Source organism: Branchiostoma lanceolatum, chromosome 2 (genome assembly GCF_035083965.1).
Source record: "Branchiostoma lanceolatum isolate klBraLanc5 chromosome 2, klBraLanc5.hap2, whole genome shotgun sequence".
NCBI classification, from domain to species: Eukaryota; Metazoa; Chordata; class Leptocardii; order Amphioxiformes; family Branchiostomatidae; genus Branchiostoma; species Branchiostoma lanceolatum.
Window position 1 is genome coordinate 571,857 of NC_089723.1, and position 13,919 is coordinate 585,775.

The window sequence follows — 13,919 nt, forward strand, 5'->3', positions numbered from 1 at the left end:
TAAATATTCAGCGCGCTGATAGATTCACTGCTGCAGATGTGCGGCCTGGAGGCACCAAGACGCGCGAACAAAGTAACATCTTTCAAACTCATTTCTCTGTTGATGCAGGGGTTGATTGGAGCTGTGTAAATTCAAAGGGAACACGCCGAAGGTAATGGCATGAAGATCCTCATTGATTGTGTATTGTGAAAAGACGGGGCTTATCAGATATTACTTACTGTTGCCAGGGTTTACTATTCTCAACTTGAAGTATGGCAAAGAAAGAAAGGAAAGAAAGAACTTTTGTCTATTTGGCGAAATCTCTAAGCAGATGGATGGTGTTTTGGGTCTGATTTTGTCGTTCTTCATCTCGTAATATTATACGGTTGGTACGTCGGTGAAGGTTAGAAATCCAGGAAATAAGATGCGCAGGATACTCAAGAAAATTTGGAAACTGTCAAACGTGTCAGACAGCAGAGTTACCGGGTTATGATTGGTCCCTTCATGAAACACCTTGTCCTCTGAAGGACGTACAAAGGAAGGTAAAATCACACACAGCTTCCCACCCCACCCCCAGCCCCTTGCGAGCGGACGGCGTCCGCAATATAACATGACAAATCTGCTGTCTTTCGTCAGTGATTAAAGGACAAACTGTTACCAGGATATGATTGGTCAGCTCATGAAACACCTTGTCCTCTGAAAGACGTAAAAGGAAGGTACTGTAAAATCCCCCACGACTCCCCGCCCCACCCCCAGCCCCATGCGAGCGGACGGCGTCCGCAATATAACATGACGAATCTGCTGTCAAAGCGCCGCGGAATAACCTTCAGCATATGATCTCATACAGCGGCACGTATCGCCCGGGGCCGGCCGCGCGTCGCTGCCGCTGATACATCATCGCGGTCCGAACCAGCGTCTTTGTCTGCAGCGGGCTGAGACGGGAACGGGGCATTAGCATTCCGCACGTGCAGCTGAAGGTGGGGCTCAATAAAGCGCGCGGGCCTCGCTCCGTGTCAGATCCGCCCACTCGGCGAGCCCGCACGGCGCACGGCGAGGTGTGGGCGACATGTTCATGAGCATCGCTCGGGCTGCTGATCCGCTCCTCCGCCTCTCTGGTACGGAGACTCTACTGCCGTCTGTTCTCCACTGCCGTCTGTTCAACCCGCGCGGATACCGTTTTCTACATACATGGTTGCCGGCGGATCTTTGAACTTGAACTTCGTGTACAGGGTGGATACGTCAAGCGGTGCACTTCACCACCGAGATTGATACTTGGACTTACGCTTCAGCTATCGGGCTGACCAGTCCTTGAGCCGGAGTGCATTACCGGGCTGACAGCACTTGAGATACGTAAGAGCAGCTACGGGCTGAGAGGTTGGTTCTTCAGCCAGAAGAGCCGCACTTGCAGGATAACCCATCATTTACCCCGAGGTCCAGCAAGTTGAGCTAAAGGAGTTGCAGTAACGTGAGCCGGTGGAGCTGCATTGGTAGGGTGGCCAATTCTTTAGTCTGTGCTGCAGTAATGTGGGTTAGAAGAGCTGGATTAGTAGGGTGACCAATTCTTTAGCCTGTGCTGAAATAACACGAAGGAAGCTACAGTAACACAGAGGACCTTCGATAACAGAGAGGACCTACACTGATAACCTGCCGTTTCACAGAGGACAAGTTCTCAGTGAGCTAGATGAGCTGAATCCATCCGGTGAGTAGCACTGTGGAATATGATGAGGAAATGGTCCATGTGATATCGTACGATTGGGATTTGATAGATGTTCTGGGTTTGTGGCTGCTCTAGGAGGTGTTCGGTCGCGCATTGCAATAGCCGGGCATTTGTCAACTGCGCACTGTGGTAGCTCGAGTCAACGTGATCAGCTCACACGGCACCCATTCCCACAACATTATCAACGTCGATGAAGGTTAGACATCCAGGTAATAAGATACGCACCAAACAGCAGTTACTCAAGCCACTGGATATGATTTTGGAAACGGTCAAACGTTTCATGTAGCATACACGTCTTTTCCTCGGTGTCACTGACGATACGCAGTAGATGCTACTTGAAACGTGTGGCCGTTTCCAAAATCATATCTAATTGCTTGAGTAAATATCAAGCTAGATGTGACAGCCATATAGACGACAAGGTGATGAGAACTATTTGACCATTGTGTCAATCGCAATCTCTCCCGTGTACAGGTATTGGCCCGAGTCCAGCCTGCCCCCGCCCCGTGTGCGGTCCACTTTAATGAAACAAGTTCCCTTAACAAGAAAATCAGGTCCGAGGTCTCATCCCGTGTCAGAAGTCTCCTCTTCATTAAGAAAGACAACGCTGTCCCGTCTCGGGGGAAATCTTCCCCAGGTTTCAATTTCACAAGTTTGGAGACGCTCCGCCCCCTGCAGATACTCACACCTGCGTCACGTCTTATACATCATCCCGCACACCTGAGTCGTGTCTTCTCCAAATCTTCCCGCACACCTGCTCATGAACCGAGACATCTCAGGTCTGTCCTGTTTTCTTCTGCACACCTGCGTGATATCTTATTGATTTTACACCTAGCTGCGTCATGTCTTAGAGATGTTTTTGCTCACCTTCCTCATGTCTTGCAATTTTTTCTGCGCACCTTCGTAACCTCTTATAAATCTTGCTCTAATGCGTAATAAATTTCCAGACACACATGCGTAATGCCTTATACATTTTCCTTCATACCTGCGCAATGTCTTAGCAATTTTGCTACGCATCTGCGTAATGTCTTAAAGATGTCCCTTAACTCCTGACCGCGCCGTCTCGCCTGCCAAGATGTCTCCAAGATGCAGAGACAGGTCTTGACGCGCTGTTGCTACGCTGAAGCGAATACCCTATAGCGCGCAGCGTATCAGGGGAAGTGTTCGCGGTTGAGACTAGCATGTAGAGTTTTACTGTAAATAGGGAAATGCTCGCGATGGTTTTAAGTTCGCGGTTGAAACTGGCATACAGGGTTTTCTGTAAAAGTGGAAATGTTCGCGGTGGTTTTAAGTTCGCGGTTGAACTGCCTTGAAGGGCTAGGGTTTCACAAAAAAGTTGAAATTAGTGGTAATTCCAAGCTCGCGGTTTATGCTTCCGTGTAGGTTTTACTGTTAAAGTTGAAATGTTCGCGGTGGTTTAAGTTCGCGGTTGAAACTGCCATGCAGTGTTTTACACTGTAGTGATTTGTCAGAACGGTAAGACCCTGGCATGGAGCGTGTGACGGACCGCTGCCTAGCGGCCGGGGATTGCACCGCTTGATCCTCTGACCGAGTATTGATGGCGAGAACTAACCGGTGCGATGATGATGTACACGGTGCGATGTACACGGTGTGGTGTGAGAAGTTTACGGTGTGATGTAGCAGTGCTGGGTAACACGAGCGGACAGTGATGATGGTACGCTGGTGCCAGTGCGGTTTCGCGTTGAGACCAACTGTATTTCATTGCAGCAGAATAGTCGCCCTGGTCGCAATTCTGTGGTTTTACACTCTTTCTCATATGTAGGTATGCGCTAAACCTGTCGGCGGTTCTGTATCCACACTCTGCACACATGTAGGGATTGGCTCCGGTGTGTCTAGTCATGTGGCGGCTCAAACTGTTTTTCTGTGCAGTCGAGTAGTCGCACTGGTTATATTGATGATGATGTGAGGTAACGGGGCGAGGTAACTCAAGCCAAGCCAAGCGGACAGTGATGATGATGATTCATCGGTGTGACAGTCAGGTATATATGATATAATCGGGCACACTCTATTATCTCACGTTTTCTGGAAAACGTTGTCAAAAATTTCCCGCCCAACATCTACTTTGAGATAAAGGGCGAAGTGGAGTTTGAATTGCAACATTTATTGACATTTATTGTTTTTGTTGAACGCTCAACTGACAAGTTGCATGTTTACGTAATCTCCAAGCAGACCTACCGGTGGACAGTTGGATACTGTTTTGGCCCTTGGGATACCCTCTTACAACCAGTAGATCTGCTTGGACCACCTGTTGTGGTAAAAGCCCCTAGCTCACTGGACCGGGCAATTTGATTCCATCGATACAAAACGAATCTTTGTACACTTTGTATGTTTCGTTGTCTTTCTTAACTTAAACATTTTGCATGATATCTCCATTATAAAGTCAAGAGTAACACAAATCAATTTTAGGACGCAGCGATGCCGCCAACGTGCCGCGGGTCCAGTTAGAGGGGGGCTTTAGAAGCCGTACACACCATACCGAGCGAACTTCAGCAAACGGCGGGAACTTCGTAGGCAGCGGGAATGACGGATCGCCCGGGGCGGCGTGACCGCGCGGGATGGCCGCCGCTCTCCGGTCAACAGTTCGTCCGGGAGCCGGGCCGTCCATCACGGGATGCAGGCGGGATTCCGCCGTCCTGATAGCGGCGCTCACGTGCGCGCAGCCGCGTGCAGAGGCTTTACGCCTAATCCCCGATATCAGTGGACCTCGTATCGCAGCAGCGGTCCAGATCGCATGAGCACGGCGGAACGTAGCCTGGATGGCAGGCTCTGGTCAGGCTGTTTCCAGGGCGTACACAGGACAGCTCCTAGCCTGGATGGAAAACTCAATAAAACCTCATTACCCTATAGGTAATAAAACATCATTGATTGAGTCTATCTCCTTCGAACCGAGCCTGTGTAGGCATTGAAAGGTAAAGGTAAAGCAGTCATCCTCAATTGAGGTGAAGCATGATGCTTTCTTAAGTAGCTAGTGGTGGTTTCTGTCAAATAGCTAGTGGTAGGGCTCGCTTTTTTTGGCCAAGCACACCGGGTCACCCCTACTCTTCTCGATAAGTGTGTTGGGTTCTTTTACGTGCAGAGGTTTGGCGCTTGAGGCCTACGCCCGAAGCTCCCTCATACACAGGGCCGCCGGCTTTACGTCACCATCCGAAATGTCTGGCATCCAGGCTAGGAGTTGGCCTGTGTAGGCCCTAGAAACAGTCTTGCACCCAGGCTAGGCTAGGAGCTGGCCTGTGTAGGCCCTAGAAACAGTCTTGCACCCAGGCTAGGCGTAACGCACATCGCCACAAACTCGCTGCGGCAGGGCTCCCATCCGGCAAAGCAGCGCGGCCATTACAATTCCTGAAGACAAATCGTCGGGCGGAAAGGATCCCGGTATATGAAGTGGTCTCCGCGACCCCGTACCATAATTAAAGCTGGGAGAGTCACTCGATGATCCGGGCTCGTATAAAAGTGCGGGGTCCCCGAAAACGGTGCGTTACCGGGGCGATGTTGGGGTCACGCGCCGTCGCACTGATGACCTTTTGCGTTAATCATGCGCACAATGGATTGGCAATTAAAGCAGAAGTATCGGCCGAATATGCAAACTTTGCGCCACGCGGCGCATCGGAATATACGGATCGATTCTCATAAAGAAGGGCAAGCAAGAGTTCACCAACTTAACGATCAACGGCTGATGGAGATGGGAAAAAGGGCGCGGGCCTAATTTCAAAACATTCAATTAAAGATGTGTGAAACATTATGGGGGGGCACTTTGAAGGCGTACATTTTGTTAAGATCTCCCTGTAGCTCACAGTTGAGCTCCTAGTTCCAATTAGTTGGTAACTGGGAGACGTCGGTTCGAATCTGGGGAAGGGCGTCATGGTTGGAGCTGTTTTCGGAAGGGACGTAAATGGGCCGGGGGTTAAAAGGCACTACAACAGCCTCATTACTCAGATGGGACCTACCGGCTGACTGTACTTCAGATGAATATGACTGTTCCGTGCAGCACGTGTAAGAAGCCTCTCCGGACTCCTACACCGCTAACTGCAGCACCATTAGTGGGAAACGCTGGAATCTGCGCTGGTGCCGTGAAGTGTGCATGAAGAATCCCCCGCCATTGGAACTCCCGCTGAGTACCCAATATTTCCCAAGGCCGCAGCCGCCGCCAGAGGAGAAACTAATTGTGTGGAAATATTTCTGGACCGCGAGTTTGACCCCCATATGCACGAAGAGCTGTTCTGGCGGATGGATGATGATGGTGTTCTGTCAGGTGCAGTGTTTTAGCGGGAATTTGTGATGGCCGTGATTTTACCTCCATGAAAAATGGAGGTATAGTTTTTAGCGTGTCTGTGCGTGAACGTTTCCGGATTTTGTAGTCTGCATAACTCGCGAACCTCTATATTGATTACGATGATATTTGGTGGGTCTTTAGAAGACGAAGGTCAAGGTCGATGTTGGGCCCCCTGGTATGTGGCCTTGGTACTGCAGCAGAACTTCCGGTTTTTGTATCTTCTGTCCTGGACTTGCTATGGTCTTGTTTATCAATGCGCCAGGTTTCTGTCAGATGGCTATTTTGGTGGGAATTTCTGATCATTAGCCGACTTTTTTTCATCTGACCAAATAAAGAGGGAACTTGTGATGGGCCAGTATTTTTGCCTTTCGGACCAAATGGCGGGAAAATTGTCAGGCGACCAGTTTTGGCGGAAACTTCTGACTGATGGGCGAGTTTCTCTGACAGGTGGTCAGTTTTAGCGAGAAGGTGCGATGGCCGAGTTTTCCAACAATGGTCAGTTTGGGCGGAAAGGCCACATCCGAGCAGGAAAGTTTCTGTCAGGCCACATCTTTGCAAAACTGTCAAGATGTCAGTTTTGGCGGGAACATCTGACTGATGGCCGAGTTTGTCTGACAGGTGGTCAGTTTTAGCGGGAAGGTGCGATGGCCGAGATTTCCAACAGTGGGCAGTTTGATCGAGAAAGTTTCTGTCAGACCACCATCCCAGCAGGAAAGTTTCTGTCAAGCGGTCAGTTTTGGCGGGAACTTCTGACTGATGGGCGAGTTTGTCTGACAGGTGGTCAGTTTTAGCGGGAAGGTGCGATGGCCGAGATTTCCAACAGTGGTCAGTTTGAGCGGGAAAGTTTCTGTCAGGCCACCATCCCAGCAGGAAAGATTCTGTCAAGCGGTCAGTTGTGGCGGGAAGTTCTGACTGACGGGCGAGTTTGTCTGACAGGTGGACAGTTTTAGCGGGAAGGTGCGATGGCCGAGATTTCCAACAGTGGTCAGTTTGAGCGGGAAAGTTTCTGTCAGGCCACCATCCCAGCAGGAAAGATTCTGTCAAGCGGTCAGTTGTGGCGGGAAGTTCTGACTGATGGGCGAGTTTGTCTGACAGGTGGACAGTTTTAGCGGGAAGGTGCGATGCCGGTTTGCGTGCGTGTTGAGCTGTTGGTTGTGTCCCCCATACAGGACAGTAGCACGCCTCGGCGCCAATCTCGCACCAAACAATCCCGGCAGAACGTCTCAAGATGTGCAAATCCCGCGGCCATGCACGACCTACTTTCCGCGCGGAACGAACCTGTCGTCTGACACCTGGTTTCCATAGCAACCAGTCCATCTGCGTCATCACCAGACCGTCTTTCCACCTTGCATTTAGTCGTACCAATGTCAGTGTTAAGCTATTGCGTCATACGTATCACAATATGGGTCAGCAGCACCGTTATGACTGACGTAAGACGTAAGTACAACGTTAATGGTGACGTCATAAGGCTGGGCGAAACGACATATGCGAGGTTTGCTTGAACTTGAAGCTGTCAAAGACGCATAGATGCCCGTTTAAGAAATAGAAAGAACGACATCAGTTCTTATTGCTTCCGCTTACAATACAAGTGACCGGTACAAATAAACGTAGGAAAATAAAGGATAACACCGTAAGGAACATAGGCAAATGAATACGTCTGTGCAAAGGACAAGATACAGGAATTTAGTGTAAGTGATAATTACATATATACAATACATCAGGGTTCTCGCCAGTTTAGTTTTACGTTTTGTGCAGAACGTTATAATCAATTTCCTTTCTCTTTCGTCAACGGTGCACTATATGGGAGGTCACTAATGCACAGCCTACCCAGTGTATGTGGGAGGGAGAATTAAACGCACGAGTACTAGGTGGCTGGCACTAGGTGCACTTGACAAGTTTATGAACATCGATATTGTTAGCAGCCTCATAGTTGGTTTCATTTAGTTGGTAACTGGGAGACCTCGGTTCGAATACGGGGAAGTGAACCCTGGTTGGAGCTCCATTCGTCTTTCGGAAGGGCTGTAAACATGGTAAAAGGGGTCCAAGTGGTCGAGGAGTGCCTCGAGTACGTGTAACGGCTGTATGCCTGTATGTAACAGCCTCGTTACTCAGATGGGTACCTACAAAGTACTGGCTGTACTTAATAAGAAGTGAATTGAATATCTCGATGCAAAGAGATCATCTTGTTGTGTGATCATTTTGATTTGCCCAACATTCAGACTCAAAAAGAGTCAAATAGTGAATACAGAATTAGAAGTTAAGAAGCGATCCCGACAGCAATTTTCCACAGCACTGCCCGTGAATAGAAGAGCCGAGGAGTAGCAAATACTGAATGGCGCAACGGCGCCTACACAAGGCCACGTTACGTAAGCCAGCTTACGGCCAAGTTTATGTATCGTCACGACTTGCGGACACCGCAGCAGTGAACTCGCCATGACAGGCCTCTCTTCACCGCTGGGATTTCGCCCTGGCGTGTTTGGAAACTTGAGCTCCTGACTCGGAGGCACAGATTTTCGATCAACACTGACAGATTTCGATTCCTGTCGGGCGGCGCACGCGACCGTGGTCGGGTTACGGCTGCACGCGCCCCGCCTTGATGTAGCGGAGACGGCGGCAGTTAAGTCGTACTAAGTTCGATCTAGTCACAACAAACAAAGTTATCTGTGAGAAAACCTCCCGAGGCAGCTATTTCCATGGTTGTAGAACCATTTATGGCGACTCTTGAGTCCCGGGCCCTCCCGCTTGAAGTAGGGCACAAATGTTTTGGCCATGTTTGTAAGGGTGAATGATGGCAGGGGATTTGGCGGGAAATCTTTCCGCGGGAAATGCTCGTGTTGGTTTGTTGACATTTCCGCGAACGAATCAGATACTAGACTTTTTCAACCAATCAGAGCGGATCATATCGGGGACCATTCACTGTCGACCAATAGAAATACAATGTTTAAATTCTGATTAGCGTAAGATTAATAATTCATGAGGCGACGTAAACAATCCCCAGAAAGTGATTTTCACGCCGATTGAATCTTGCAAACCTCGGCGTAGCTTCAACTTTCTTCTGCCGAAACTGCCCGGATCTTTCAGGATTCTTTCCGATCGGAGCCCTTACCAGGTAGGAGCATCTTTGCATATCGTAGCGTATGTCCGTGTGGTATATCTGGGGGACTGTTGAGGTTGTTGTGAGGCGTAGTGTGCAGGATTAGTGCGAGGAGAGTTCGTTAGGTTTGACGGACAGCCGTGTGTAGGCCTGCCGGGCGCAGCTGCCCCCAGCGCCGGGCCATCTGCCGCCCTGTGTCGGCGCCTGTCAGCTCGACAGGAGCCCCGAACACACGCCATTCCTCAAACCACTCGCCATTCCTCCACATTTCCAGCTGTACGGCACCGTAATCCCGAGCGGAAGGTAGCGGGGCCGTGCTCGGGCTAGATCGCCTGCAGCCCCGGCCAGCTCGGACAGGCGCCTCGCTGGACATCCCCAGGAAACTCATGTCGTGCGAAACCCGGCTTAAATCCTCCCCGCCGTCTGAATGGAGCGTTTTGTTGTCGCAGGAAAAAAGCCGACTCTGAGTTGTGTGCCTCCGGGTTCTGTAATAGCGGTGCTCCTGGCAGTGGCCTCTATTATGTCCCCTCCTGCATCATTCATGCTGAACCATCGGACAGGCACCCCGCCGGGCCGGCAGTCACGGCCGCGCGCGCCATCCATCACGGCCGCCGCGCACATCACTCACGGCCCCGCTAACGGCGCACACGGCCCGCTAACGGCGCACACAGCCCCGCTAACCGCACTCACAGGACCCGGCACACGTTTGTTGTCTTTTCCCTGTTTGTTTGGCTTCTCTGGTCTCGAGTGTGGACGTTTCCAATCACTCATGAAGACAGAGCGACCCGAGGGTAGGTTTAAAACTGTGATTAGTGCACCAGCTGTTACCTGGATCATTTACCTGAATGGTAGAGATTCTGAGGGCAGAAACTGAAACACATTGCAGAAAATCAGGGCATTTCTCTCACGCACAATGCAGCTGGATTGATTTCTGAGATAAACTGTTGATAAATCCATCTATCGATTCCTCCATACATCCATCTCCCCAGCATCCGTCATCATCTGGTACCCAAGCAGATGTGCGGTGATACCAAGTACACAGTCAGATATACGTACTGATGGACTGATATACAACACTTGCAGCCAATCGTGATCATTGTCAGCAAGAAACCTCCTTGTTGTCAGTCAGTGATGTAGAATTCAATCCAATTGTGCTCAAGGCAAATCAAATATGTATGCAACTGTAGTCAAAATCAGTGGTAATGGTATTTTTCTAAATCAGTGTTGCAGCCTCAACATAAGAATCCTCCATATCTGACATCTGAGTTTGCCCCAATGTTTTGTGTGTTTTGCGTTCCACGCTCAGTTGGTTCCTGGTCTGTTTTGTGTTTGCTTTTCTGGACAGTGAGTGGGGGAATTCTGTGTCCCTCTGATCAGGTGGCCAGACTACTGGAGCATAGCTGCAGAGCCAAAGGGTTGTGAGTCAGGAAGTTATGCCATACAAGTTTCCTTGCTTCTCCAACATTTAGATTTAAGAAAAGTTCAAGATGAAAAGTCATCACTACCTTCTCAAGATGCAAGAACACTTGGCAGCTGTGGGCCATTGATCAGTCACTGAACCGGAGAACCACATAGAGCTTTATAGCCTATTTTGGTAATTGTCTCATGGCTATTGTTCACGATAGCGCGTTATAGAAATGGGCTGGGATGTCTTCACTCACTATACACTACAGACTGACTCTTACTGTTTTCATGTTGATCTTTCAGCTCAGCTTTACGATTTTAATTCCGAGAGCCAACAAATCAAGGTGGCATGGCCTGGTTTTTGATCTTCTCTTTCAACATTTGCTTGAGAAATTGGTTCTGACTATGCAGGAATAATTTCGTGGACAATCTCTGCTGGATGCTGGCAGTGCAGTCATCTCTTCAAACTGGGGTCTGAAATCTGGGCGACGTTTGTATTCAGCCCATGGCTGCAGCTACTGGAACAAAAGGCAGCCTGCATTGTTCTGTTGAGGCAGACTGCTGGGGTTAGGGTTTCACACATGCCTATGGTGAACTGGGCTGTCTGAGGGGACTACTGAAATGTGAAAGGATTCAGGTTTCACTGAAATTGTTTAAATGGTCAGGATTGAACACATTTCCCAGTGTACCACACCAGATATTGTTCATGGATTTGTCAGACTAGAATTTAAAAAAAAAAAAATTCAGAATTTTTGATGTGTTCTGCTTGGAATGAGTCCTTTGCATGTACTATTATGAAATAAATCAATAAGGCCTTGTGCAGTTTTACTGAGTTCCAAGCCAGTGGTGTGCTCTATGGGGCCACTGGCACTGATGGAGGTTGGTTTATCTGTGTCCTGGTACTGCATGGTGTACCACTGATCTATGTTCTTCTGGCTGACCTGTTTACCTGTGTTCTGGTACTGTACCTTTACTGCCCCACTGACCACCTGTAGGGTAACTGTAACCAGGTCTGTAACAGGAGATCCACCCTCTCAGGCACACTGCTGGGGTGGAGCTCTGGTCTCTGGATGAATGAAGACCTTTATTGTAGCTTTGTGCACCAACAGGCTACATGCAGGTTGCAATGAGCTAGATCTACTAGTAACTGTTTCTGTACATTCAAAATAACAGACTTTAACAGAAATATACTCTTGAAACAAGTTATCTATCCTGTGACTCTGAAGTCTGTACGAAATGTATGTAGATCCAGGTTTAACTAAAGTAGGTCAATCAAAGTGTATTAAGGATATAGATTTTCTGTACTACCCAGAAGTCCGTACCTGTGTAAGGCATTACTCGTGTGAAACTGCTCACCTGAGCCCAGTAATGAGGCTCTATAAAACATTTGTCCTATGATTCTGCACACCAACAATGTGACAGTGAGGCTCTATAAAGTCATTTGAACCTCTTCAACCTCTTCAAGACTTTTGTCCCTTGATTCTGCTAGATCTAGTAACTGTACATTCAAAATAACAGACTTTAACATAGATATACTCTTGAAACAAGATATCTATCCTATGATTCTGAAGTCTGTACCTGTGTAAAGCATCCTGTGAACCTGCACACCGCAGCCCAGGTGTGAGGTTCCATAAAACATTTGTCTTGTGAATCCACACACCTTCAGCATTGGGTTCTGTAAGAGATTTGTTCTGGGTGGCCTCCTAGCAGCTTGTCTTCTCCTGAGACAGGCAGGGGTTTGTCCCCTCCCATTGATCAGTTCTGAACCTGCTGGGATTCTCTCAAAGCAGATTCTCTAGCTCTGAAGTCTTCTGTTTACAGGTTCTGTAGTCTCCTGTTCCAGCCTTCAGCTCAAGTAGGCCGAATGAATGAAGTCCTTTATTGTATGTTCTTGTTACATTGGTACAAGCACAACAGAAACACGTTTACAGACAGACAGTACAGTATATGGTATTTATTTATTCATTGACGTAATTGTATGATGATGCAGGTTTAGCTAAAATCGTTCAATCAAAATGCATTAGGATATTAATTTTCTATACTACTTATCCATATATATCAAGTGGGGGGATTTGCATTATACATACACTTGTCTTTAAAAAGAATAGATCAATCATTATCATCTAGACTATAATCCATGATGAGATGCACCTTATATAATTATATAATGTGCAATATTGTCGGGTCTCTGCTGCAGAGTGCACTGGAGTGAGGAGGCATGCAGACAATACAGGCTAATGGTATTTACCCACCGTAGCATCCCGGGCTGCCGTACCAACTGAATTTTTTATGAACCCCAGGATCGCCATGGCAACGGGCCAGGTTGCCCCCCATCCATGAAATTAGATAGTATCATTACCGGTTTAAGGCTGGGAATCCGATCTGGAAGTGTCGGGGTGAGCTGAGGTAACAGATTTATCAGGTGTGGAGAGGCGAGTGTGTCTGTTCGGGAGGGAACGTTGTTTCATCACGTCCATTCCGCCTTTTCCTGTCGACCTGTCTCTTCTGATGAGGTTGGATCGACCAGCGGACGAAGCCGATCGCAAGAGGAGACAGAGAGGGGCCCGCGGCCGGCTGTAGCGATGCGGGGAGAGATGGATAGGTCCCGTGTTATGGAGGTTTGCCTGCAGCCGTTACTTTGTAACGAGGACATACATTTTCCTGGGTGGGGTTTCAGCAGGGCGGTTGCACCTACAAAATATATCCCCCCGTCTTACGTGTACGTGTGGTCATGGGATATTTATGTCAGGTAGATCATGTAGAATATGAAATAGCAAAATCTGGCCCTGATCCGTTTCTTCCATCCCTGCCAGCTGTATTTCATGCCGAAGGCCTTCAAATCACAGGGTTTATTGTGAATATCAGTGTGATCCAGCCATATTACAGGGAAACGGCTCAAGGTAGGGGCTTTCCCGTTTTCTGCCATTTTTCCCTGTACAATGATGGCCTCATTCAGTCATTACGGTTTGCTCGCTGCACCGCTGGGGCCCCCGGTCTTTGTGACCTTCGCAACGCGCAATTTTGGATCGGAACGGGAGTAATCGTTTTTGATGGCGTCTCCGAGGACCGCGGTATTGCGGAGTTTCGTGGAGGAGATTAACGTACGGGCTGTTAGCGGAGATTGGTTAGCTACACATTTGGTGTGAGGAGATGATTCAGTCTATCACAGTTCTGACATTTCCACACAAATCCAGAGCCTCTGTGCAAATGGAGCATATTGCAGATTGGGGATGGGAGGAATGTTCATAAGGGGATGAACATTTCTAATCTGGTAAAATTTATGCTCAGAGTGAGCCTCATTATTTGTTGCTTGCTTGATTAGTGTTGATTATTATTTGTGATTATTTTATCAGTTCATTCTCAGCAAAGTTGAGATTTATTTCATTTGTGATTTAAAAAGAAATATCTAGTATCTACAGTTTCATGAATAATGTTTG

General features: G+C 48.4%; 1 protein-coding gene across 6 annotated transcripts in view; it reads left to right on the forward strand.

Moving 5' to 3' along the window:
* The first annotated feature begins 998 nt into the window (after positions 1–998).
* The window catches only part of LOC136427114 (semaphorin-1A-like), a 145,479-nt gene continuing 132,558 nt past the window's right edge, over positions 999–13,919 (forward strand). For 3 of the 6 annotated variants that reach the window (XM_066415840.1, XM_066415841.1, XM_066415842.1), the window contains exon 1: positions 8,963–9,093. The gene's annotated coding sequence lies outside the window, so the exon portion shown is untranslated. Of the gene's footprint in view, positions 1,679–8,961; positions 9,094–13,919 lie in introns of those variants that run through there. The other 3 variants (XM_066415834.1, XM_066415839.1, XM_066415836.1) reach the window with 2 other exon arrangements.